Genomic DNA, 26,944 nt, shown 5'->3' with positions numbered 1-26,944 from the left:
CGACGAATAAATCGTCAACCTGTTTTCGGTGAGCCTTCTTCAAACTTATGGAACATGGATTCAGTACAAAGGGTTAACACAGGGAGTGAACGCGCGGAATATCAGCCCCGCAGATTGACTCGCGGGGAAGCGACATCAGCAGAGTGGCACTTGGCCCTTGGGGGGCAATTCCTTCAGCTGATTTTAGCGACGCCGGTGGACATAAGCAGTAGTGTTTTGCTTTAAGGAAGGCTGTGTTTCCCATGAAGACCAGCGCACACCCGCACAGTGTCATAAAATGATCAATCAAACAAAAATCAATCTCCTGGTCATCTGCAGATTGATTAAACAACATTTCTGTTTCCAGCGGCTGGGTAGGTAATGAATCCAGTTGTGGCTAAACAATAGCATATGCCAATGCAATAACCAATGATTATTCTGTATATCCTGGTAGTCTCGGTGTCAATGACAAATAAAATCTCTGAATCTCTGAATCTGATTTTTTTTCCTCCTCAGACAAAACTTTTTGTCTCTTTTGTTGCTCTGCCATCTTTGCAGAATTCAAGCGAAAGTGTTCGCATCAACTTCCGTCTTTATAATGAATGGGGAAAAGGGGAAGTGACGTATGCCGTAAAGCAGTCAGCACATTTATAGTTTTTTTTGTCTGGCAGAGTATCAGCCACCCTTCTTAAAGTTAATTAGTGACAGCGAAAGTGATACAGACCCCCTCAAGATATAAAAGAGGTGTCATTCAATTAGTTGTCAGTCGACATATTATCACAAATGTTATGGAAATATTTTATAAAGGTTGAAAAGTTACCTAGTGTTGCTTTAAGGTGGTTTGTCTGGTGTCATATCACTTCCGCTGTGAGTTACATCACACCTGAGACTTCCTCTGACGTTTTTCACACCCACCTTTTTCTACATACTATGCCTCAAGTAAGGCATGTAAGAGTTTGGGAACCCTGAAGTTATCACTGTATTTCTTCATCCTTATTGATTGAGACCTGTGATTGACCTTGACCCTATGACGAAGGAGTAGCGCTTCTTTGGGCTTTAGAAGAGACTTGGGGGTGTGAACGGAAGGGTGGGGAAATAAGCATCTTCACCTCTAATATCATTGAATGAGATCACCGTGGGGGCTTTGCGTCAGACAAATAAGTTTGATCTTTCCATTCCTGCAATTGACTTCAAATCCCCCAAATGGATTTGAGTGTTCCTCTGGAGGTCTCGCTGACCTAATTTTTCTGATCAAAAGAGTTTGTGTGCATGTGTGTGTTCCTGGTCCAGATTTTTAGGGATTAAATGACTATCTTTGATGAGTCACTTAGCAAAATTACAAGATTACCCCCACCACACACACAGACACACATACCCCAAGCTGGTGAAGGCTTTTATTTTTTTCCACATGATGATCAACTTTGTCCAGATCATGAGATCTTTGGAAAAGCAGCATGTGAATCTACTACCGTCAATTGGAATTTTTTTTTGTGTGTGTGTGTGTTAACTGGCAAAGACTGCCAAAATTCACTCAACTCATTTTACGCTGCCTTTTAGCTCTATATATAGGTAAATCGGCGCCATTATAGATTGAATGTGACAATGCGTGAGTGGGTCGTGCAGCGCATGCTTTAATTGCGTTAAATATTTTAATGTGATTAATTAATAAACAAAAATAATTACCGCCGTTAACGCGATAAATTTGATAGCCCTACTTTAAGCCAAAACTAAAGACTCTGGATGAGTGTAAGACATTTTGTCTGTAACGTTAAATACAATTAGAAAACGATTTAATTAAAAAATATATATATATTAAAAAAAGGCATGTCCGATATTTTTTTGCCGATTCCGATACTTTGAAAATGACGTGATCGGACCCGATCGATCGGACATCTTTAGTTAACATTCATCATAGCATACTGAAAGATTAATTACAGTATAATTGATGGTATCATTCATGAATAAGAACTGCCACCCAGTACAAAGAAATAAATACCAAGACTCAAAATAACAAGTAACATGTCAGATGCCAATTTGACAGTGCCTTGAGGTAATGTATGTACCAATCTGAATCCTTGGAATTCATGGTGTCTGGCGCGTTGCTCACCCTTTGGGAGTCGGTTAAACAGTTCAGGCGGTGAAGCAGAGCAAAAGGCCGCCATGAATATGTACCCTTGACTGAAAAGGGAGGAGTCGTCGTAAACTCCTCAAGCCGGGTGATGACAGCCTCCTGCTGTTTAGGCACCTGATGTATGTATGTGTAGGAGGGTATCCACCTTTGGCTTTGGGTCGCATTCGCGGCTTTAAAATAAGGGCTATTTGGTAGGATGCATCTTGGCCGTTGTTGCCATTTTACAGACTGAACTGAACCATACTTAGGTAAGATTTTTGAATACTTTTGTTTGTAATGTCTTATCTTAGTACAGTTGTTATTGTAGTTAAGGTGCACCACTTTTTAATGCATTTACAGTGGGGCAAAAAAAGTATTTAGTAAGCCTCCAACTGTGCAAGCTCTTGCACTTAAAAAGATGAGAAAGGCCGGTAATTTTCATCATCGGCATTCCACAACTACGAGGGTTGAAAAAAAGGAGGAAAAATCCTGAAAATCATATTGTTGTCTATTTAAGTGAGGGAATTTGAACAATTGGTGCCTGACTAAATACCATAATGGATCAAGTCAAGTTGCCAGGCAGGTTCAAACTGGTAACGCCACGTCAACATGCCCTATTTTTGCCATTAAAATCCAAAATTAGGTTTTGTCTGAAAACCAGTATTTCACTCTGGCCCAACTTTAGCCGCCATTGGTCCATCACACGTTCAAAAATTTGACAGCCTAAGAGGGGGTTTGCATTAACACTGTTATTAACGCATTAACTGACAGCATTAATATCTATACCTGGGGTCATGAATAAAAAATCCTCTGGGTCCGAAATTTAAAAAATTACAACAATCTTGGGTCCGGAAATATTTTAATGCTTCTTTTTTTCCCAAAAATACAAACGTATCTTTACGTGGCCATGCTGACGATTACAACATTCAAAAATGTAAATAAAATATAAAAAATACATTTATAGTAAGTAATAAATAATATTTAATAAATATTAATTAGTAATAAATAATAACGTGATCATATTGAGCCCTTAATTACGCTATTTTTTGAGAACAGATGGCAGAGTTCATAGGGAAACTGCGAAAAAGCTGCGTACTTCGTTTCATAGTGCCTTTTCAAATGGCTGCTTTTTACAAGCGCTTCCATTGTTTGGCCATTCCTTACTACGTGGCGAAACGTCTACGCAACGCTCAGCACGCTTGCGCAAGCATCCGCACGCATGCGCACATCGGTTAGAAGCGGCGAGTACTCACTATTGTTTTTGTTTAGTTTTTTAGAACCTTTTCATTGCCTGAAAAATACTTTTTGCATGTATTACCCTCTCATACTTTTAGCCATTGTGGTTTTTTGTGTTAGCTTTGAAGCAGTTGACCACATTAGTCACGTAGCGTATTTAAACCGTCCTTATTTGGTATAACTGCATTTAAGTATTTTCTTAAGGCATTTTTTAGTACGTTCAGCCTGTATGCATCCAAACAAAACAAGTTTAGCGCGCACCGTAGTACTTTGGCTGTCAAATTTGACTAATGTAGGACGTTTTGCCGATGTAGCAGATTTTGGCAGAACACCGTCTCTGAACAGATGAGGCAAAGCGTTCTTGTGCTGCCACCCGGTAAAATGAACAAAAATGTGTTGGTCTACTCCTCCTTAAACACTCTGTTTTCTGCATCAATCTTGCGTAGTTTTGAGCACACCATTTGCCGTACCTTTTCGCCTCTTCCTCCAACTTCATTCGGCTCAGTTTTTGGCTGTCACTCCGTGGCGTCTGGAAAGCGAGTGTGAGACATGCTGTTCTAAAAATAACTTTCAAATGCTTCACTCCCATTGGCTGGCTCACGCGCGTCACCGCTAAGGTTTTTGTTTGTTGGCCACCTCCGCTCTGCAAACCCGCAGAAAAAAAATGATTTTTGTTGTTGCAACGTGTATTAGTCCGGACAGCTTGAGATCTGGTCCAGACGGCTTGGGGGTCCGGAACCAGACCGAGGTCTGCGGTTCCGTGACCTCTGATCTATACTGTGTATGCATAACAAAGATCAACATTGCACATAAAGGATATCTATAATCAGCGAAAAATTGCCTACATAAAAAGTACTCATTTGACAGTGCTCATTGGATCAACGAAAATAGGAACGTCCCAAAAAGTCAGTACATAGAATATACATGTAACATTAGCAAGGTCTGCAGACCATTTCCATTATATTAAACAAAGTTTTAATGGGCTGGTAGCTTACAGTGTTGCGGGTGATGTAGTGCACTGCCAAGCTGTCACAATGAAGCAAGGCTCAGCAGAGCAAAAGGACTGAACGAGCAGAGGGAGGGGGCGAGCGGGGCTAAGTGTTATGTGGCGGCAGGCGTTGACCTCGCGGCTCACGAATTGGCTCCAGATGGGAAGTGGCAAGCGGGAGAAGCGTAAGGGAAATGGTATTGACAAGCTTGGCCCGGGCAGGCCTCGAGCGATGCCATTAGCCCGTGTTTGCAGTCACCGGGGAAGCGTCTGAGATTTCACTTCACCTCTAGGACGTGTTGATGGCAGGGAACACAATTGAGGGCCGTAAAAAAGAAAAAAAAAAAAACACACAACACACTCATAAAGGCAAAAAATGTTTGTAACTGGATATTTTTTTAGTCAAACAAATACATGTCGACTTTAAGCAAATCAGACAGTGACTTTTTTGTTCCATTTGCTTTTGATGTAATTCGTACTTTTTGTACCTTTTCCTTCATTTCCTTCATATACTGCACTTATGTAGCACTTTGTCGACACCATCGTGTTGCCCAAAGCACTGTACAGTGGATCACATCCACTCATTCACACACACATTTATAAACCAATGTGTAGGCTACAGTTTATTTTCCCAAAGACTGAGAACAGTCAGCGCCAGAATTTGAAATAGTGGCCCTTGCTGGAAACTGACCATCTCCACAGACTCAACCATAGCAGCACAGTTTGTTGAAAAAAAATCTTAATGCTTAATTCTTTCAACTTTTATTGTTTATACTAGGGTTGTTCCGATCATGTTTTTTTTGCTCCCGATCCGATCCCGATCGTTTTAGTTTGAGTATCTGCCGATCCCGATATTTCCCGATCCGATGGCTTTTTTTTGCTCCCGATTCAATTCAAATCATTCCCGATAATTTTTCCCGATCATATACATTTTGGCAATGCATTAAGAAAAAAATTAATAAAACTCGGACGAATATATACATTCAACATACAGTACATAAGTACTGTATTTGTTTATTATGACAATAAATCCTCAAGATGGCATTTACATTATTAACATTCTTTCTGTGAGAGGGATCCAAGGATAGAAAGACTTGTGACTTTGTATATTGTGACTAAATAGTGCCATCTAGTGTATTTGTTGAGTTTTCAGTAAATAGTCCTGAAGGCCATGCTCAAATGCATGATGGGAAGTGGAACCATGACTGTGCATAGTGCTACCAATGGATATATCTTCTCTGCATTGGAAAATAACCTAAGGTATTGAGAAAAAGATCAACTGCTACATTGCTTCCCCACATTGCTTCCTATGATATTTCTAATTGTAGGGAGAGGGATTGTAAGGCTTGAGCCAATTTAAAAAAAGGCTCCAAAGGCTGCCAAAATTCACTCTACTCGTTTTACGCTGCCTTTTATCTCTCTATATAGGTTAAACGATGCCATTACAGATTGAGCGCGACAATGCGTGAGCGGGTCGTGCAGCGCATGCATTAATTGCGTTAAATATTTTAACATGATACATTTTTTTTAAAAATTAATTACCGCCATTATTGGGATAAATTTGATAACCTTACCTTAAACCTAAACTAAAGACTCTGGATAAGTGTAACATATTATGTCTGTAACGTTAATTACAATTAGAAAACGATTTAATTAAAAAAAAAATATATATATATATATATATATATATATATATATATATATATGTATATTTAAAAAAGGCATGGCCGATATTTTTTTGACGATTCCGATACTTTGAAAATGACGTGATCGGACATCTCTAGTTTATACCTTTACTTCAGCTATTAATAGTTACCTTTGATTGATTGTTTGTTTGTATTCTAATTCATACTTGTACTTCCTTTTCTTTTCTTGTACCTGTACTTGAACTCATAGCTCTATCGTAATGCTTTTTAATTGGTCGAATTATTACAAGATGTGATTTTAGTACATTTTCTTCGAATGTTTAGGGCAAACATGGGGATGCTTTTTCCTACATGATTAACAAACAAGACAAGGTATATACTCTCACCTTATGCACTTTGGTTGTGTTGAGTTACTTGTCTGTCACCTCCAGCAGTGTCAGCTTGTTAGCATGTTTGTGCACGTGTGTTTGCAGTTCGACTCCATAAGACGTCAGAGTCAAGGGACTTGTCAAACGAGCTTGGCCTGGAAGCAGAGGAAGAAGAGCAGCTCTCACTCAACCCAATCGTCGGTAAAGCTTCCGGGTATTTTTTAAGACAAACAGTAAAAGCAGGTGAGAGGTGAAGATCTTCATCATTGATAATATGTGTTGAACATACAGTCCTCGAGTCGATACAATACCATATTTTTCAATCAGAACAACAAAACAATCAGATTCACTCCAATTACTATATGTTATAATTCGCCCCAATTATCACATCACACAATGATTACAATGTGAGACAACACAATTCATTCCAATCCAGGTTGCCCATAAATAGAAGCATTAAAATTCACCAAAGTAAGTAGAGTTTTCATCTTCTCGCACATGTAACAAGTAAAGTAAAAAGGACTGATTTTTTTTTTTTTTTTTTTTTTTTATTCAATTCAATTCAATTCAATTTATTCACACACACATTCATATTTACAAAGTGTACATCATATCACAGTGCTGAGCCAAGATTATGTGTGAGTCAGGTTTCCTTAAGAAGCTATTAAAAGCTTATAGTCAGGAGCCTGCATACATCAAGGCAATCACATGAAACATTACATTTTATGATTAAATGTTTTGTTTGTTTCTGTAAAAACCTCTGCTCCCCAGCATTGTTCTGTCTAAATTTTTATGTGTCTAAGCAGACACACTAGCTCCCTGAGCAGACTGCGGACCACGGTGAGCAACATCAGATGTGTACATGGTGGCCACACACCAGTGTCACGCCTGTTCAAAACCTTGGATCATAGCAAGTTACATGGCTTAATGAAAGAATGAAATTACAGCAGCAATTTTCATTATTTTACTTTAAATATTGATTTGGCTCACTTAAAATGAAAAAGACCAAAATATTGTTGTTCATGAGATGTCTACTGTTATATGCGAGAGTCCTGCTTAAACCATAGTGAGAGTCCTGCTTATAAATTTGCAGTGCATAAAGCACAGGTTTAAAAAAAAAAAAAAAAACAGAAAAAAATCGCACTCATTTTAACCGCTTGTTCTTCTGTTTGCACATACTCCGACAGCCATTCCGTTTTAAAAGAACCACATTTCTTTTTTTACATTGGCTTTATGAGTGCATGATCGCCGCCAGTTTCTACCATCCCATCCCATCATCTTCCGCTGTCTCTGAGGTCGGTTCGCCGGGGCAGCAGTTTTAGCAGGGAAGCACAGACTTCCCTCTCCCCAGCCACTTCAACCAACTCCTCCGGCGGGATCCCAAGGCGTTCCCAGGCCAGCCAAGAGACATAGTCTCTCCAGTGTGTCCTGGGTCTTCCCCGGGGCCTCCAGCCGGTGGGACATGCCCGGAACACCTCTCCAGGGAGGCGTCCAGGAGGCATCCTAACCAGATGCCCAAGCCACCTCAGCTGGCTCCTCTCAATGCGGAGGAGTAGCGGCTCGATGCCGAGTCCCTCCCGGATGTCCGAGCTTCTCACGCTATCTCTCAGGGAGAGCCCGGACACCCTGCGGAGAAAACTAATTTCGGCCGCTTGTATCCGTGATCTTGTTCTTTCGGTCACGACTCACAGTTCCTGACCATAAGTGAGGGTAGGAACGTAGATCGACTGGTAAATCGAGAGTTTCACCTTTCTGCTCAGCTCCTTCTTCACCACTACGGACCGGTGCAGAGTCCGCATTACTACAGACGCTGCACCGATCCGCCTGTCGATCTCCCACTCCCTCCTACCCTCACTCGTGAACAAGACCCCAAGGTACTTGAACTCCTCCACTTGGGGCAGGATCTCATCCCCGACCCGGAGAGGGCACTCCACCCTTTTCCAACTGAGGACCATGGTCTCTGATTTGGAGGTGCTGTTCTTCATCCCAACCGCTTCACACTCAGCTGTGAACCGCTCCAGTGAGAGTTGGAGGTCATGGCCTGATGAAGCCAAAAGCACCACAACATCTGCAAAAAGCAGAGATGCAGTGCTGAGGTCACCAAACCGGAACCCCTCAATGCTTCGGCTGCGCCTAGAAATTCTGTCCATAAAAATTATGAACAGAATCGGTGACAAAGAGCAGCCTTGGCGAAGTCCAACCCTCACTGGGAACGAACTCGCTTACTGCCGGCAATGCGGACCAAACTCTGACACCGGACGTACAGGGACCGAACAGCCCTTATCAAGGGGCTCAGTACCCCGTACTCCCGGGGCACCAACCCCCACAGGACTCCCCGAGGCACACGGTCGAACGCCTTCTCCAGATACACAAAACCCATGTAGACTGGTTGGGCGAACTCCCATACACCCTCGAGGAGCCTGCCGAGGGTGTAGAGCTGGTCCACTGTTTCACGGCCGGGACGAAAACCACACTGCTCCTCCTGAATCCGTGATTCGACTTACCGACGGACCCTCCTCTCCAGTTTCGCCACCCGTTTCTTTCGCCATGTAAAGGGGTTAACAATTGCGTCTCCTAACTCTGCTGCACTGTTGTTAGCTAGCTAACTTGCATGGTGTGTATGGGCAAGGAACATATGCACAACCCTGTCAATGCTACGATTGGCTGCGTAGCGCAAGTGAAGTGAACTGGATCATATTATTGGCCAGACACCTGACGCTCATTGAGTTACGTTGCAAAATGGTACAGGAAACAATGTTGGTCTAATTAACTACATTATATCAGTTCTAAAATAAGATCTGAAAGGAAAAGGTACCGTTCTCGCACATACCATATAATTGTTTGCATTAGTATAACACATTCATTTAACTATAGTTTAGGCAGACTCCACTCAGTGGCCTTGAACACAGAAAAGTGAATCACCTTATCGGCGCACATGAGGGGGAAAAGGAAAAATGGTACTGTTTCTCGTAGGCACCGTCTAACTGTCTGCATTACTCGAACACACGTTATATAATCAATCAGGGAATAGTATCAGTTCTCATATTCACTGTAGGACTGCACTACTCACACACTCGCCTAATGTAAAATAAATAGCACACCATAGTTTAAAGAAACAGAATAGATACACAACGCCATCTTATCACAGAAGCCCAAAACGTGTGCGCCACGAGCAAGATTGACACACGAAACTCTGGCAATCAGTCCTCCCGACAAACGAACAAAGACAAAGACCAGTGCGCTTTGTCCTAAAACAAGTAGTGCCAGCCCGGATATTAAAGTTATAGGCGCTTGTGACGTAAATACCAGTTGGTCGCTGTGGCAACCACATCCCATCCAGGCACGAACCTAAACAGCCCGAAACCAGCCAGAGAGGGATGATCCCAAAGCAACGCCTGGACACACCTCCGGCCGGCCCACGGACTTAAAAAACACTTGACACTGAGATAAGACAGATTTTGCTGCTTGGAAACAAGTAGCCTTGTTTTGGATCCAGAATTGTCCCTCTGTCGTCTGTTTTTGCCTTGTTTTAGACCATTGTCGACGAATAAATTGTTAACCTGCTTTCGGCGAGTCTTTTTCAAACTCTTGGAACATGTAGTCAGTAGAAAGTGTTAATATCAGAGATGAACGCGCGAGGTTCCGCCTTCCCGGTTGGCGCGCGTAGAGGCGGTATTGGCAGAACGGAACTTTGTTTGGCTGTCGCTGTTTCCGTGCGCCTTGGCCGGAGGAGCGAATTTCAACAGATCCTAATACTGTGGTGAGCGACGTGGGGAAGAAAGACAGGAGGCTAACTTTATTTCACACTAGCTGCTCTTGTGCCTCATACACCGCACGACTCTAAGATAGAACACGCTTTATTGAACACAACGCACTGCATATAACACTGGCCACAGCGACTCCCAGTCACGGTTGCCCATGATGCATTTCGGGGCAGAACACGTAACAATGGGCGGGACATATAACAATCGCCACAATACTTTAGCGCTTGCAAAGATTGGCAGCGGAATGTTGCTTCCGTATATCAGCACAAGACTCAGGCACACTCTTCTCCACCAGTGGAAGCATCGTGTTGCCGAATTGAACACACCAATAGGAGCGTCGCGTTGCCGTATCGGACGCACCGATCGGAGTGTCGTGTTAACACATCACAGTGGCGCCGACAACTGTCCTAGTCGCGTTGCAAAATCGAACGCACCAATAGGAGTCTCACGCTGACATATCACAGCAGTGCTGATAATTAGCCTAGTAGCGTTGTCGAATCGAATACATCAATTGGAGTGTCGTGCTGACACATCATCCTATTAACGTTACAATGTTTATGTTGAATTTTATTTTGTGCGCTGCATAGATTTTCTCACGCGCTGAGTATGTGCAAGCAGTGCGCGATTGGGCACGTGCGCAGCATAGAGGGAACATTGCGCCCCACCTAAGTTACTCCAAATGCAAAGTAATACGATTTCAACACAATTGTGTGAGCTAAATTCAATCTATGTCTCAATACAAAACGATATCGATCACTCCAATAACGGTATATGATTCTATCCAACTACGCTGCATTACAATTCACACCAGTTACGATATAATATGGCAGGATTTATTCCAATTAAGATGCGATAAAAAATGATTTACTCCAGTTAAAACATGTTATTCCATTTACAATGGACTCCAGTTTACTCCAGTACAATTCGAGCCCCCCTCCCCCCGACCACCACTCATGCTTAATCCTCAAAAGTCACATTCACAGTCACACTGGTCATTTATCAATCCTCATCTGACTGTCAGCAAGGGGGGCATTCACAAAAGATTACATGTGCAGCATCATCTTGTACAAGCAGCTGATGGATTTAGCAGACACAGCCCACTCACCCTCCTTGGGCTTGGCTAACTGAATTAGGGAGTCCTGAGTAGTTTCAGGTTTTAAGCTCAGAGCACTATGAAGCACATTACCTCGGGCTGTTGAAAGCCTAAATACTTGGCAGACCCCTGCAATAGAACGGCCTCCATCGGGAACCCGCAGAGGAGAGGGAAGCAAAAGATGGCAGAAAAATCAATTAATTGATTGAGTGAACAACCAGCGTGCGGATTGAGTTGCAGGGCTTGGACAAAAAATTAAAGTGCATATTGTGTGTTTAAAGTAGTAAAATGGAAAAACGGAGTCGTGTGGAGTTTTGTCGACTGCACCAGTGTATGCGACTTCTTTATTTTATTTACTCTGTTTTTCATTCCGAGTATGTCTTATTGGCGACATACTCTATCCACTATTTTTTTCCTAAGTGTGTGTGGGAAAAAAAGTATTCCTACACTTTTACCTATCATGGTGAGAGACAGAATGTGGGAAAAAAAACCGGAAAATCACATTATTTGATTTTTAAAGAATTTATTTGCAAATCATCTAGCCCTGGCTGTGTGTTTGGGATCACTGTCATGCTGAAAGACCCAGCCACGTCTCATCTTCAATGCCCTTGCTGATGGAAGGAGATTTTCACTCAATATCTCTCGATACATGGCCCCCTTCATTCTTTCCTTTACACAGATCAGTCGTCCTGGTCTCTTTGCAGAAAAATAGCCCCAAAGCATGATGTTTCCACCCCCATGCTTCACAGTGGGTATGGTGTTCTTTGGATGCAATTCAGTATTCTTTCTCCTCCAAACACGAGAACCTGTGTTTCTACCAAAAAGTTCTATTTTGGTTTCATCTGACCATAACACATTTTCCCAGTCCTCTTCTGGATCATCCAAATGCTCTCTAGCGAACCGCAGACGGGCCTGGACGTGTACTTTCAAGGGGACACGTCTGGTGGTGCAGGATTTGAGTCCCTGGCGGCGCATTGTGTTACTGATAGTAGCTTTTTTTACTGTGGTCCCAGCTCTCTGTAGGTCATTCACTAGGCGACCCCGTTGTGGTTCTGGGATTTTTGCTCACCGTTCTTGTTATCATTTTGACGCAACGGGGTGAGATCTTCATGGAGCCCCAGATCGAGGGAGATTATCAGTGGTCTTGTATGTCTTCCATTTTCTAATAATTGCTCCCACAGTTCATTTCTTTACACCAAGCGTTTTACCTATTGCATATTCAGTCTTCCCAGCCTGGTACAGGTCTACAATTTTGTCTGTGGTGTCCTTCGACAGCTCTTTGGTCTTGGCCATAGTGGAGTTTGGGGTGTGACTGATTGAGGTTGTGGACAAGTCTTTTATACAGATAATGAATTAAAAAAGAAAAAGAAAAGAAAAAGAAGTTAGACCTTTTTGACAGCCAGAAATCTTGCTTATTTGTAGGTGACCAAATACTTATTTTCCACTCTAATTTGGAAATAAGTTCTTTAAAAATCAAACAAGGTAATTTTCTGTTTTTTTTTTTCCCACATTCTGTCTCTCATGGTTGAGGTTTACCCCTGTTGACAATTACAGGACTCTCTAATCTTTTCAAGTAGCAGAACTTGCACAATTGGTGGTTGACTAAATACTTATTTGCCCCACTGTATGTGATAATCTCTCCATCTGTCAACTACCACCAGGTGAAAGAAACCCTTCAATTATTTTACATTGAAGGTTTCCAGACATTTTCTGCATCGATATTACAGCAGCATAATGCTGCGTCCGCTGTGAATGGTTACTGCATGGATCACTTGATGGAATTTTAAACACCAAACACCCACTTAAGTTAGAAACAGAATGGCGGTGCCTACCTGGAAGAGGGTAAGAGAGTCAGGACAACACCCGTGTCAATGGTGAAGGCTAGAAAAACAAAACGCAAGTGTGAAATTTAACACCTTGAAAAAAGGCATGGAATGGGGACAGCAAGACGTTCCACCAGTATTCCGCCTTGGAAGATAGTAATAGAGCCATGAAATTGCCTGAGGTAATGGTTTATGCTGGGTTTTGGTAAAAATTGTATGAATTTAACACCTTGAATCAGATACGGACTAGAGCCAGAACAAGTCTGTATTAATGAAGGTATAATGGTTAAGAATACCTTGAAATTTGACATTGAATTTTTATTGTCTGCCTTTGGAGATGACAACAGTGGTGGATAATGGTTACTTTAATGATAATTGGATGGCAGTTTGACCAAAGTGACACATTTAACATCTTAAAGGGAACCTCGGACTTTAAGACTTTTAGGCTCTAATAAGCCACAATTGTTCGCTTTTAATAAAATATGTTATTAGAAACACATAAAACATTGCCATTTCTTAAAAATGTATAAAATTTCGTACAGAAGGAAAAACATAACCAAGTCACTTTTTTTTTTTTTCTTCGTGTATTATTGCTCCAACAAGCTTAACGGTATTGTTAATGTTACATGACACAACTGAGAACATGCCTGGTATGTTAAAATAACATATTAAGATTTTAATTATAGCATAAATAACATGCTAACAACTTTATCAAAACCATCCGTGTAAATCAAAATACTTAAATAGCTAAAATCCAATGAAATTTTCATCCTCAGTGTCACTTTTCATCAACTCCGCTATCTCCGGAGTAAGCTTGAGAACGATAAACCGATACGACCGGATATCCGGTTTTACAGGTGAGAGATACAGATGTATCGATAGTAAAGTTACCATTCGACAGTAATTAGCCATTAAATATTCAATGAACCGATAGTAGAGATAGAATTTGGCTATCGCGAGCACAACAATCGGCCTCTAATGCCTCGTTCAATGCATTGCTTAATGGGATAATAATTTAGCTTTTACTTCACACGCTGCGCTTGTGTCATTCACCACACAGCGCACTTAGATCGAGACCGCACGCATGATAAAATATGGACAAGCACTATTCACGGTCGTGGTTGCCTCAACGTCCCATGCATTTCGGCAGAACCGCTACTAGTGGCCGTCATTACCCGATCGTCACGGGCGTGTCATAACAACGCGAGAGCTAATGAAACCACTGTAACGCACGCTCCGTAGCATTTTCTTCACAGCCCAAAACGAAACTAGTAGTGGCAACGAAGCAACATGCTAAAACAATGGACAGTGTGATCACCGACGCCAGCGACGTGCAGCGATTGATTTTCAACGCACCCAGAAAAACAAAAGTCGGACTTTGAAGTGATGAAGGCAGCCAGATCTGTTCGCATGGGACAGAGCTTGTGTGAAGTGTGGAGCGGTACAGAGATCGTGAGTTTTTGACTCTGGAAAAATAACATACTCCAATAGTGGAAAGGGAGGCATATTGTTTCCACGAAACGCAGTCTACTTAAACATAAACATGTGGATTAGTTGAGCTTCCTCAAGAAAAATCTGCCCTTCAAAAAAGATATGGACTGTGATGAGGGATAAAAAATGAGGAAGCACAAGCATAAGTGAATGTCTGTGCTGTGTATTAGGTTAAAGTAATGATTATTGACCTGTCTGTCAAAAATGCCATGTTTTTATTCCTCCAATTATACCAGTCGTAAAGCATAATTTATTATTTATTTATGATAACACTAGCAGGTTTAATTCTTTTTTTTTTCCTAGAGCTGCTGCATATAATTAATATTTTTTGTTTGTAAGATGTTTACATTGAACGTTTGCACTTAAATTACTTACCTCTTGTGTTAAAAACACCAGGAAATACAGTAATTGAATTACTGCACTTTATTGTTGTCTGTCACTGGAGTTTTATTTTATTATCAATCCCATCCAACAAAATGACGGTCATATAGTAAGCCTTATTTTTTTTTTCCATAAAAAAATAAAACATAACATTGGTTGGAAATTTTGTTGTTTAATTTTGCTATATTAGAAATGGGGTCTTTTTATATGTTTAAAATACTGTACAAACACACACAACAAATATTTACTATCGTATCGTTTTCACTCTATCGAACCGTATCGTTCTTACACTGTATCGAATCGTATCGAATCGCTCGGCCTTAAAAATGTATCGTTTCTTAAGCGAATCGTAACCCGTGTTTCTAGATACGTATCGAATCGGCTTCATGCCAGAGATTCCCAACCCTACTCCGGAAGTAGACGATGCGGCACATCCTCTTCCACATCACTTACGTCAGACTCGTCAAGTGCATACTTTATTACTTGTAGCTTGTGCTCTGCAGAGCAGGATTTCCTTTTCGGTGCCATTTTTGTTAAGCCCTTCTTATTTTTAAAAGTTAAAAAGTTACCGGCAATGCTGAAATTATCAACACAGCCCTAGAGTGGCCTCTTGTTGACGGTTTATGGTAGTATGAAAATAATATGAAATGTCATCATGAAATCATATCCTGGTAATAATGAGTTAATAAAAACACACATAAATATGAAAAATAAAATGTGACTTACAGTAGGGAAAATACGGTACATGTTTTGACCTACAGAGGGCGCCATGTTTAATGCGTGCAATGAACGCACGGGGTGTTAACGTAGTTTGTCACTCTCTAGACGAACACTACCGGTCTTACGCAATTCCTTCTACGTGGTGAGATGTCCAACACAAGCACACATTAGTTAAAAGCAGTTCCATTAAAATGACCATTTTACCAAAATTCTTGTACTTATTTCAGGCATTACCAATTTTTATTCCCAAAACCTTTTTCGATCATCTGGATTCGATTATCTCTTCTTATATTTGGAAAGGAAAAAGGGCTCGTCTTAATAAAACTCACCTACAAAAGACGAGGGCTTCCGGTGGTCTCGCTTTGCCTAATTTCCGTTTTTATTATTGGGCGGCCAACCTGCGGTGTCTCACATTCTGGTCTCACTTTCATAATCGCCCAAATCCTCCTGACTGGGTGGCAATGGAGATGAGATCAGCGGACGATGTATCCCTGGCTGCATTGATTGGCTCCTCTCTTCCACTCTCAACCAGATCTTTAAAGAATCCAGTAGTCAAAACACTCAGTGAGGGTCTGGTCTCAGTTCCGAAAGTTTTTCGCTTTACATGATTTCTCACCATCAAGCCCAATATTACATAATCATTTTTTCAAACCTTCACTCAATGACCCCGCCTTCAAAGAGTGGAGTCAGAGGGGAATAGAACACTTCAAAGATTTATTTATTGGTAATAATTTGGCAACATTTCAACAATTACGCAACAAATTTGCTCTTCCACAGTCAAATTTTTTCCGTTATCTACAAATTCGACATTTTATACTTTCTAACTTACCCACCACGCTAAGCTCTGACAAGACTATTGTTGACATAGTTCTTTCCTCAAATCCAAACCAGAGGAGGCATGTCTCTGTGTTTTGTAGCATGATGTTGGCCCTGAAGACTGCATCTATGGATAGAGTCAGGGCAGAATGGGAGGAAGACCTTGGTACCCCCTTTTCTGAGGAAACATGGTTATCCATCTTAAAACGAGTCAACTCCTCATCTCTGTGTGCTCGTCATAATTTAATCCAATTCAAAGTGGTCCACAGAGCTCACATCTCTAAAACCAAACTGGCCACTTTTTATCCTGACATTAGCCCACTTTGTACCAAATGCAATATCTCAGACGGCTCACTCTTTCATATGTTTTGGACTTGTCCTAAACTTGGCAAATTCTGGACAGAGGTTTTTCATTCCCTCTCACAGATTTTGACAGTGAGGGTGGAACCGAAACCCCTTATTGGCTTATTTGGAGTTACAGAGGACTCAAGACTATCTTCTGAACAGCGCCGCACTCTAGCGTTTGCCTCCCTCCTGGCTCGTAGGTCGGTCCTTCTAAGGTGGGTGGACCCCCTCCCTCCCACACATACCGAATGGCTGACGGCCTTAATGACATGCTTGAAAATTGAAAAGATCAGATATTCTCTCCATTATTCTAATGGTAGATTCTTACGTGCCTGGGGACCATTTTTAAACATTTGTCAGTCCTCTTAAGCCCTTGGCATTCCACAATCTGGCAACTCTTTTGTTTATTGTATTGATATTTATTATCCAAAACTATTACTAAAACTCAATGTTCAATGGTCACGAAGTTCACTGGCAGTGACGGGGATTAATTTAATGGTTTATTTTTGTTGGTTTTCTTTTTGTTTTTTGGTTTTTTTTTTTCTTCTTCATTTTATTTTATTATTATTATTCTTTTATTTATTTGTGTGGGTGTTGGATGTCAGTCCCGCTTTTCATCGCATTTTGTCTTTTCCTTTTTGAACTGGAAATCCATTCACAACTAGTGTGAAATTTTGGAAAATAAAGAGATTTTGAAAATATTTTTGTTAAGAGCATGGTCACCACCTGACACCTACAGGGGTCGCATTGAATAAGGCGCTATTGGAACGGCAAAGTTCACTGATGCCATGTTTTTTTTTTGGTAATAAATTCTACACAAACTTCAAAAAAAAAAAAAAAAAAAAAGCAGCGAGTACTTACTATTTGTGTTTTGAGTCTTTTATTACCTTTTAATTGCCTCAAAATATGTTTTGCATGTGTTTCCTTGTCATACTTTCAAGCATTATGTCATGCTTTAAAGCAGATTGTTAATCTGTTGACCACTTTAGTCATGTAGTGCATTTAAACAACCCTTATTTGACATTACTACATTAAAGTATTTTCTTAAGGCATCTTTAGTATGTTCTGTCTTTATGCATCTAAACATAACAAGCTGAAAGCGCATGGTAGTACTTTGGGTGTCAAATTCGCCTCTTGGACGACGTTTCGCCGGTGTTGCACATTTTGGGAGAACACCGGTTTTGTCATACTCTCCTCTCTTGTCTCATCCCGTGTTTCCTGTTCATTTTGCTTTTGCTGCTCGTTTCATGAAATATCAACAGTGCTGTCATGCTCATTAATGTTCCTCTTGGGTTCAAATTGAAAGGGTTGAACAGATGGCATGTTTATGTCGCTAGAGTTATACTCTGGATGCCCTGCAGCGTAACCATGTGACGCCACCACCCTGCAATGTCAACAACAATGGCAACCTACCAGTTAAACTAATTTTACAAATTGTATAAAAATGAAAACATCATGGGGGGGTTTTCATATCAAATTATTTTAACTCATTATAACGTCTATCTTTTAAGAACTACAAATGTTTCTATCAGTGGATCCCTTTAAAACCAGACATTGAATAGGAGTACAAATAATTTTACGATAATACACTATCTTTAAAAAAAAAAAAATAAAAAAAAAACCTGTAGGGATAAGCCATTTAGATGACCAGTGTTGTTAATAATGGCGTTACTTTTTTCAGTCGTGAGTAATCTAATTAATTACTTTTCCCATCTTTGCAACGCCGTTACCGTTACTGAGGATGTGACGGGCGCGTTACTACAATTTGGTTGAATGAACCGCGAGTTGACTGTTTTTGTCACTGGGAGAAAGCAGAGCCGGAGAAGGGTAGGGGGTTGTGATGGCGTAGGAAACGCAATGATGATTGGCTAGGTGGCTCAGAGCGTTAGCATAGCATTTGCGTTCTCGTTACCATATGCATTTAGCATAGTGAGCGTCATCTTAAACTTTCGGCAGCTTCGGCAGGTTTTTTTTTTTAATGAAAAAATCTGTTCAATCACTTCTTTGAGGTGAAGCAGTTATAGAATGTATAATGTAATAGAACATGAAAAGTAACATGATGATGATAATGTAGGGAAGTGACTGTATTCACATTGAATTTTTGGGGAGTGAATTGGGGGTGGGACCCAAAAAAAGCTTGGCTTCTTCCCACTCCTTTTCGAGCAACGTATCTATGTATTTGTTATTAATTTTTGTTGTAATCAACACTACTGGTATTGTTGTTATGTTTTACCTATTCTTGCTGTTTTTGTTATTACTGCTCGAAATAAAAATCAATCAATCAATCAAAAAACATCAGTTACTTTGCTGAGTAACTAATTACTCTTACAGTGAGGTAACTGAGGTACTAACTCAATCACTTTTTTGGAGTTTAATTTTTTGGGAGTAATTTGGAAAAGTAATTACTTTTTAAAAGTAAGATTAACAACACTGAAGGTGACAGAGCTGGTGTAAATTATAGATGGGTTTGATGTTAAACAGACAATGCTCACTTCTACTCCTCGATGTCTGAAGATCAAACATGTAATTGTGGCACCATAACAACTATTATTACTATTTTACCTATTTACTATATACCTTTAGGGACACATCCAGGATGATGTTAATGTAACGTGTAAGAATATACACTTGACACTCATTTCTCCGGCACTCTTGTGTTGAAAACAGACACGGAGTGAGAGGTACCAAGCTTGCTGCGAAATGATCAGCAGGGCTGTACCAATGTCGATAAGAATGAGTCAAACATTTCGATTTTAGACTCAGTGGCTTATCTTCTGCGTGTATGGTCATGCACAGATGCAAAAGCCATTTTTATCAAGTCAGATAAGAAGTAACAGGCTCAGATAGGAAGAAAACCAACCATTGAAACATACTGGGGTTTAGTACCACGCTAACGGTATGTTTTTGGATTGTTAAATTCAATTGTATCCACAAGTGATCAATATTACAGATGAAACATCACCATTTCAGAATTTTCTATTCATGAGAGTATATTTTGTCAAGCATGTTAGATTTTTCATCATGTGTTAAACCAGTACTTCTCAAATAGTGGGGCGGGGACCCCCCAGGTGAGTGCAAAGCGATGCCGGGGGTGGCGCATGTGAACTCGGGGAACATACTTTTTGCCATACTAGAATAAAGTGTAATTGCACATTAGTGCTGCAACGATTAATCGATTAACTCGAGTATTCGATTAGAAAAAAATATTCAAATTAAATTTTGTTGCTTTGAGTATTCGTTTAATTAAAGTGGCGTTGTAATGGTTTATTTTGAAAGTGTTTACATTTGGTTTTATCGATTCGGGTGGCTACACTGCCCTCTGGTCTGCCTCATTTCACATGGCTGAATCCAACTGCTCCCTGTTAAGACCAACGTAAGCTAAGTTTTTGTTTGGGCTAATGTTTTTTAATGCATTCGTAATTTAATGTATAGGTATTTTTAGCCGTTTTTTGTGGGAATATGAGTCTGAACCATTTGTTAAGAGCATTAAAAAAAAAGTTAGCATTTTATACCCTTTAAGCTAGCAGACTTTTGCTATTTAAGTTAGCCAGTTGTTCTTTTGTTGGACATAGATCCTCATTTATTCATTTCCTATACCGTTTGAGGCTCAGCCCAGGTATTTGAACTTTTTATGTTCCTTATCCAATTATTCAAACTAACTAGTTCATTGATTAATCGACTACTAAAATAATGGATAGCTGCAGCCCTATTGCACATCCACTCAGTGGGTGGCAGTGGCACTCTCATTTTCAGAGTGCATGCAGTATTTTTGAACAAATCAAGAGCACACAGCAAAGAGCAATGGAGATATGAAGAGCTAAGATGAGGGAATATGGCTAAGCGTATGTAGCGTTTGGCTTTTTGCTTTGACTTTTAATACAATGGGAGATTAGAAAAGACCAGTTCGTGTCTAAAAATGTTTGCGGCGGTCAGCAGGTACCAAATCAAATGTCACTTGAAAACGTTAGACCCCACACTTGATTTTTTTTTCAGCCAAGACATGCCGAATATTGCCAACAATCATCCCGCTTTGGTTCGCAGTGTTACATCAGTAAACCAGCGAGCACTGTTGGCATCACATAAAGTGGCATACCACGTTGCTCAGTGCAAAATAGCAAAAATAAAAACTGTCCCTCTGTCCAATGACACTATTGTTTTTGTTCTATTCAAATTTTTGTTTTTTCTGTCAAATGGTTATTTGAATTTATTATTATTTATTGATTTTGTCAAATTTTTATTTTTCACAATTAAATGGTCCAAAAAATATATCTTGAGTTTATTTTTACAGATTGGATGTGACTTTTTAAATTTTATTTTGCAGTTATGCACTTTAAGTCTTTTCTATATTTTATTGTAAGTTGACATATATTTTTTTCTTCAATATTAGAAGGACATAATGTTATGCAGGGGTGGACTTATAATTTATACGCAAATTATATCATTTACAGTTGTGGCTGAGAGTTGGGGGAGCAAAACTTTTACAGCTTCCTGGGAGGGCGTCACAGAAAATACTTGAGAAGCAATGTGTTAAACTAATGTGCTATACTAACTACATAACGCAGATGTGATTGTTGAAGTGTTAAATTTCACATAATTTACACACATAGACGTATTTCTACTAGTGTTTTAGCTTTGACTCAAAATTGTAGGATCAAATCTCCTAATATCAAAAGGAGAAAGAGATGCAATGTTTTGTGGACAAAGTTGTATCACAAAAATATGATCAACGTCTTAAAGAACTACAGTGGTACCTCGACATACGATTGCTTGGACACATGATCTTTTCGACATCAAATTTGACTTGCCATTTGTTTCTACATCTGACGACATGCTTGAAATACGACGATTTATGACAGCGCCGCAGTTTATTTTCCTGTAAGTGGACTTTCTTGTGAGAGAAATCAATATGGGTGAAAAAAATGAAAAAGGTGACGCCTACCATTGAAATTAAGATGGAAATGATAGAAAAATATGAGCGTTATGTGCACGTCGGTGAACTGGCTCGACAATACAGCCGTAGAATGTCTACGATCTCGACGGCCCTCCACCGAAGGTGACAATTATTATTGTGGTAAAATCGCCAATGAAATCGCCAGGTTCGCCGGGTTTTTAATAATTTATTTCAGAACTCGTGCAACACAACACACCTACTGTCCGCCACAGTTGACGCCAGCAACAACAGAACATTAAAAGAGGAAGTAAAATCTCTACTGCACCTTGCTCACTGTCACGTCAACCACGCAGTGGGTTCATTTACAGCCCGCAAAACAAATCCACCACATTAGAACCCGATTCATTACATTACTACAGGAATTAAGGATTCATTAGAATCCTTAATTTTTTTGTCCAAGAATTCATTTAGGATTTATTGTAGGGCTATGGAACGAACTAATGGAATTATAATGTATTCATATGGGAAAATGCTCGACATATGAACATTTCGACTTACAAACAAGGTCCTGGAACGAATTAACTTCGTATGCAGAGGTACCACTGTATTTGGAACGACAACATTTTTTTTTTGTTCACAATTTTTTTTTTTCCCAAACTAGTGCTTCTAGGTAAGCTAGCAAGCCATTTGGAGCAAGAAAAACAAACTGAAAGAATGAACTTAATAAAATGCAACAACAACAACAGCAAAGTTAAATACAGTGGGGCAAATAAGTATTTAGTTAACCACTAATTGTGCAAGTTCTCCCACTTGAAAATATTAGAAACGCCTGTAATTGTCAACATGGGTAAACCTCAACCACGAGAGACAGAATGTGGAAAAAAAAACCAACAGAAAATCATATTGTTTGATTTTTAAAGAATTTATTTGCAAATCATGATGGAAAATAAGTATTTGGTCAATACCAAAAGTTCATCTCAGTACTTTGTTATGTATCCTTTGTTGGCATTAACAGAGGCCAAACGTTTTCTGTAATTCTTCAGAAGCTTTTCACACACTGTTGCTGGTATTTTGGCCCATTCCTCCATGCAGATCTCCTCTAGAGCAGTGATGTTTTGGGGCTGTCATTGGGCAACACGGACTTTCCACTCTCTCCACAGATTTTCTATGGGGTTGAGATCTGGAGACTGGCTAGGCCACTCCAAGACCTTGAAATGATTCTTACGTAGCCACTCCTTTTTTGCCCTGGCTGTGTGTTTGGGATCGTTGTCATGCTGAAAGACCCAGCCACGTCTAATCTTCAATGCTTCAATTCTTCTTGCTGATGGAAGGAGATTTTCACTCAAAATCTCTCGATACATGGCCCCATTCATTCTTTCCTTTACACAGATCAGTCGTCCTGGTCCCTTTTCAGAAAAACAGCCCCAAAGTATGATGTTTCCACCCCCATGCTGCACAGTGGGTATGGTGTTCTTCGGCTGCAATTCAGTATTCTTTCTCCTCCAAACACGACAACCTGTGTTTCTACCGAAAAGTTCTATTTTGGTTTCATCTGACCATAACACATTTTCCCAGTCCTCCTCTGGATCATCCAAATGCTCTCTAGTGAACCGCAGACCAGCCTGGATGAGTACTGGCTTCAGCAGGGGGACACGTCTAGCGGTACAGGATTTGAGTCCCTGGCGGCGCAATGTGTTACTGATAGTAGCCTTTGTTACTGTGATCCCAGCTCTCTGTAGGTCATTCACTAGGTGGTTCTGGGATTTTTGCTCACTGTTCTTGTTATCATTTTGACGCCACGGGGTGAGATCTTGCATGGAGCCCCAGATCGAGGGAGATTATCAGTGGTCTTGTATATCTTCGATTTTCTAATAATTGCTCCCACAGTTGATTTCTTTACACCAAGCATTTTACCTATTGCAGATTCAGTCTTCCCAGCCTGGTGCAGGTCTACAATTTTGTCTCTGGTGTCTTTCGACAGCTCTTTGGTCTTGGCCATAGTGGAGTTTGGAGTGTGACAGACTGACATTGTGGACAGGTGTCTTTTATACTGATAATGAGTTAAAACAGGTGCCATTAATACAGGTAACGAGAGGAGCCTCGTTAGACTTCGTTAGAAGAAGTTAGACCTTTTTGACAGCCAGAAATCATGCTTGTTTGTAGGTGACCAAATACTTATTTTTCACTCTAATTTGGAAATAGATTCTTTAAAAATCAAACAATGTGATTTTCTGTTTTTTTTTTTTTTTTTTTTTCTCCACGTTCTGTCTCTCATGGTTGAGGTTTACCCATGTTGACAATTACAGACCTTTCTAATATTTTCAAGTAGGAGAACTTGCACAATTGGTGGTTGACTAAATACTTATTTGCCCCACCGTAATAATAGGGTCAATGACCGACTCAAATTCACACCACCAGCCATAGGAGAACTAATGAACGAACGAAATGTGAAGATTATGACTGGACTGTAACACAAATATGCTGTCTGTGCGTCCCTGGCTGATGGGGGATGGGTATCGATAAGCATCTGCTTTTCCCGTCTTTCCTTTGTCTGTCTTCGTCTTTCCTTCGGGTAAAATTCCACAATCTGAAACTGTCAATGATTTTGATGATGATGACAATGACAATAAATTCATTCATTCATTCATTCATAATGCTATGTCATTTATTCACGCAGCACACATTAGCTCTAATTTACCAAAATAAAAGCATTTAACAGCACAAAAATATAACGTCAAATGCACCACACCATTCAAAGCAAAGCCATATGTAAATATAAATGAAGAAATTAGAAACCCACAAAAATAAAAGCAGTAAAAGCACCACTTCTTTGTTCATTAAATCTGGTGAACAGGAAGAACAGCTGTGCTCAAAAGAACACCAGCCACTGAACACCAAGACCAAACTTCTTTCGTCACAAAAGGCTGGATGAAACCGACAAAAAAAATATATATATATCGTGTGAGATTGATTGTTTTCAGGTTCTGGTAGAGGGATGATGTCATGACGATGGGGTCTTTCATGTCTCTAATCCCGCCTGTGAAATTACTAAAGAGAAGGCGTTAGCCGGTCACGGTGGATATATGAAACAAAACTTAATGCTTGCAACAGGATTTGCTGCAGACTTTTTCATCTCCTCACCTTGCCTTTGGCATCGGACACTCAATGTGTCTGTTTCAGCTGCCAGATGCCAGTGAAAGAAATGAATGTAGGACTCCAATTCTAGTTAATGTACTGTATACTAGCAATCTACTGATGAAATCTGTGAAGTCGAGGGATACACATTTGCATGTGTTTTTTGCCCAATTTTGGGGTTGCTCAAGCACCCTTAAATTGATTCCGAGAACCCCCACTAGACGTGTCCAATATTATCTGATAAATGCATTTAAAAATGATATCAGATAATATCGACATCGGTTTTACAATATCGGCTTTGGGCCAATATGCGTATTGCCTTCAAAGTGAATGTAGAAGCCACTGTCTTTGTACAATGGCTCATCACAACTTAGCATATTGGCCTAACTGGCCATGATTGGTCTCCAAACTAAGATGGTTGGGATTTGTTATTTGAGCAGACCATTTGCATTCATGGTGCAAAAATTAAATGAACCATAAATGATTGAAAATAATGAATTATGAACTCATGAATTAGCCAAAATACATGAAGTCCATGACCGCATGTATCAGTTTGATATCAGAATTGGATTTTTGGAGTTGGACAATATCAGGATATCGATTATTGGTTAAAAAGTCATTATCCGCAACTCTAACCCCCATTATACTGTATCTAGAGGAGCTGAAACAATTACTCGAATAATTCGAGGAACTCGATTTCAAAAATTGTTTGAGGCATTGTTTAATTTTGCCAGCGGTAAGCATGACGTTTTGCCCAGACTACTTTTAATGCGGCACAACGTGCTGATGTCACCTGCGTAGAGGAAGAAGGGAGAGGCGGCGGTTATATTTGATTTCTATCATGCATGAAAACTGTGTAGAGGTACTGATAAAGAAGCCGATGAAAGCGAAGAGAAAGGCATAAAAAATTTTATTTTTAAAAAAGGCAGAAAATGTCAAAGGTGTGGAGGATTTCAAGCTGTAGACCAAGGAGAACACTGCTTCCCCGACCGGCCCACTCTCCACACGGCCCCGCCAACGCGTCTGCACCCCCGAAACCCGGGCCAAGCACCACCGCGCGACCGGCCTGCCTTGCCCCCGGTCCACCGGTCCCCGTTTACTCCGAGAGCGGAGAAGCGATATTCGGGATAAGGTAAAATTAAATTAACATAGCGCTAATAAATAACATCAACATTACTGTACCTTGCTAATGTAACATTAGCCCTGCGGAGGGCTAGGCTTCTATTAATTATGAATACTGTCGATGCAACAAGATGACCAAAAAATCGGAATTGTGCATTAAGACCTGCATTATGAACCTAGCTTAAGTCGCAGGCCCAGCCAAACTATGAAAAAAAGTTCAATTTATAGTCCGGAAAATACGGTACTGTATGCCTACTTCATTTAAAACGCTGTGTCATCCCTGCACAGTGAAAAATTACTATGATGAAGTAAAAATTAGTTTGACACCCTGAGTCTAGAAGCGCCACTGCCAACAAGTAATTGTTTACTACAAGCTCCCTCCACCTACATCTTCCTCGTGATGCTCTAATGGATTCTTAATTCTTTATGGGTCCATTTAATTACCATGCAGGAAATCCCAATAATAAATTCTTCCTATTCTTGGCATGTGGAGCAGCAATTATAACATTTGTAGGCTAAATAGAAAATGAGGGGGCGGTCGTGACCACAGATTAGTGCCTCACAGTCCTTGTTTGATAATATAACATGATCAAGTTAATTGAAGAAGAAAGAATTGTGTTTCTACATTCAGGATTTAGACCGGCTAGAATGGCATGTAGTTCGTTAAAGAGGTTCAGTGGCACTGCCAGGGATTTTGGGCCCCATGAAAAAGATATCACTTTGGGCCCCACCACCTGTGCCGGGACACACACACAAATTTAGAGTATCAACTATGTCATTTCCTGCATTCTGGTGAATCTTTACACACGAATTTGTGCATTTTCTGCATTAATTTAAGATGAAAATATATTTATGTAAACATACAGCGTATAGAGCAATGATGAATAGACTGATATAGAGCAATAATGAATAGACTGATATCATCTATAAGAAATGTACAGAAGGCCATCTTTTACAATCCTTATATATTTTTATTAGAAATATTCTCAAAGCAAATACCATAATGAATGACTTAGAATGTTTTTTTTAACTTAAC

At 40.2% G+C, this 26,944-nt stretch overlaps 1 protein-coding gene across 1 annotated transcript in view; it reads right to left on the bottom strand.

Moving 5' to 3' along the window:
* Positions 1-26,944, bottom strand: part of LOC130929535 (collagen alpha-1(XI) chain-like) — a 540,279-nt gene that overhangs the window by 328,699 nt on the left and 184,636 nt on the right. The window contains exon 3 of the mRNA XM_057856736.1: positions 6,346-6,482. The gene's annotated coding sequence lies outside the window, so the exon portion shown is untranslated. The remainder of the gene's footprint in view (positions 1-6,345; positions 6,483-26,944) is intronic.

Source organism: Corythoichthys intestinalis, chromosome 14 (assembly GCF_030265065.1).
Source record: "Corythoichthys intestinalis isolate RoL2023-P3 chromosome 14, ASM3026506v1, whole genome shotgun sequence".
NCBI classification, from domain to species: domain Eukaryota; kingdom Metazoa; phylum Chordata; class Actinopteri; order Syngnathiformes; family Syngnathidae; genus Corythoichthys; species Corythoichthys intestinalis.
The sequence above is the reverse complement of the archived record's forward strand: the minus strand, read 5'-3'. Positions and strand labels throughout refer to the sequence as shown.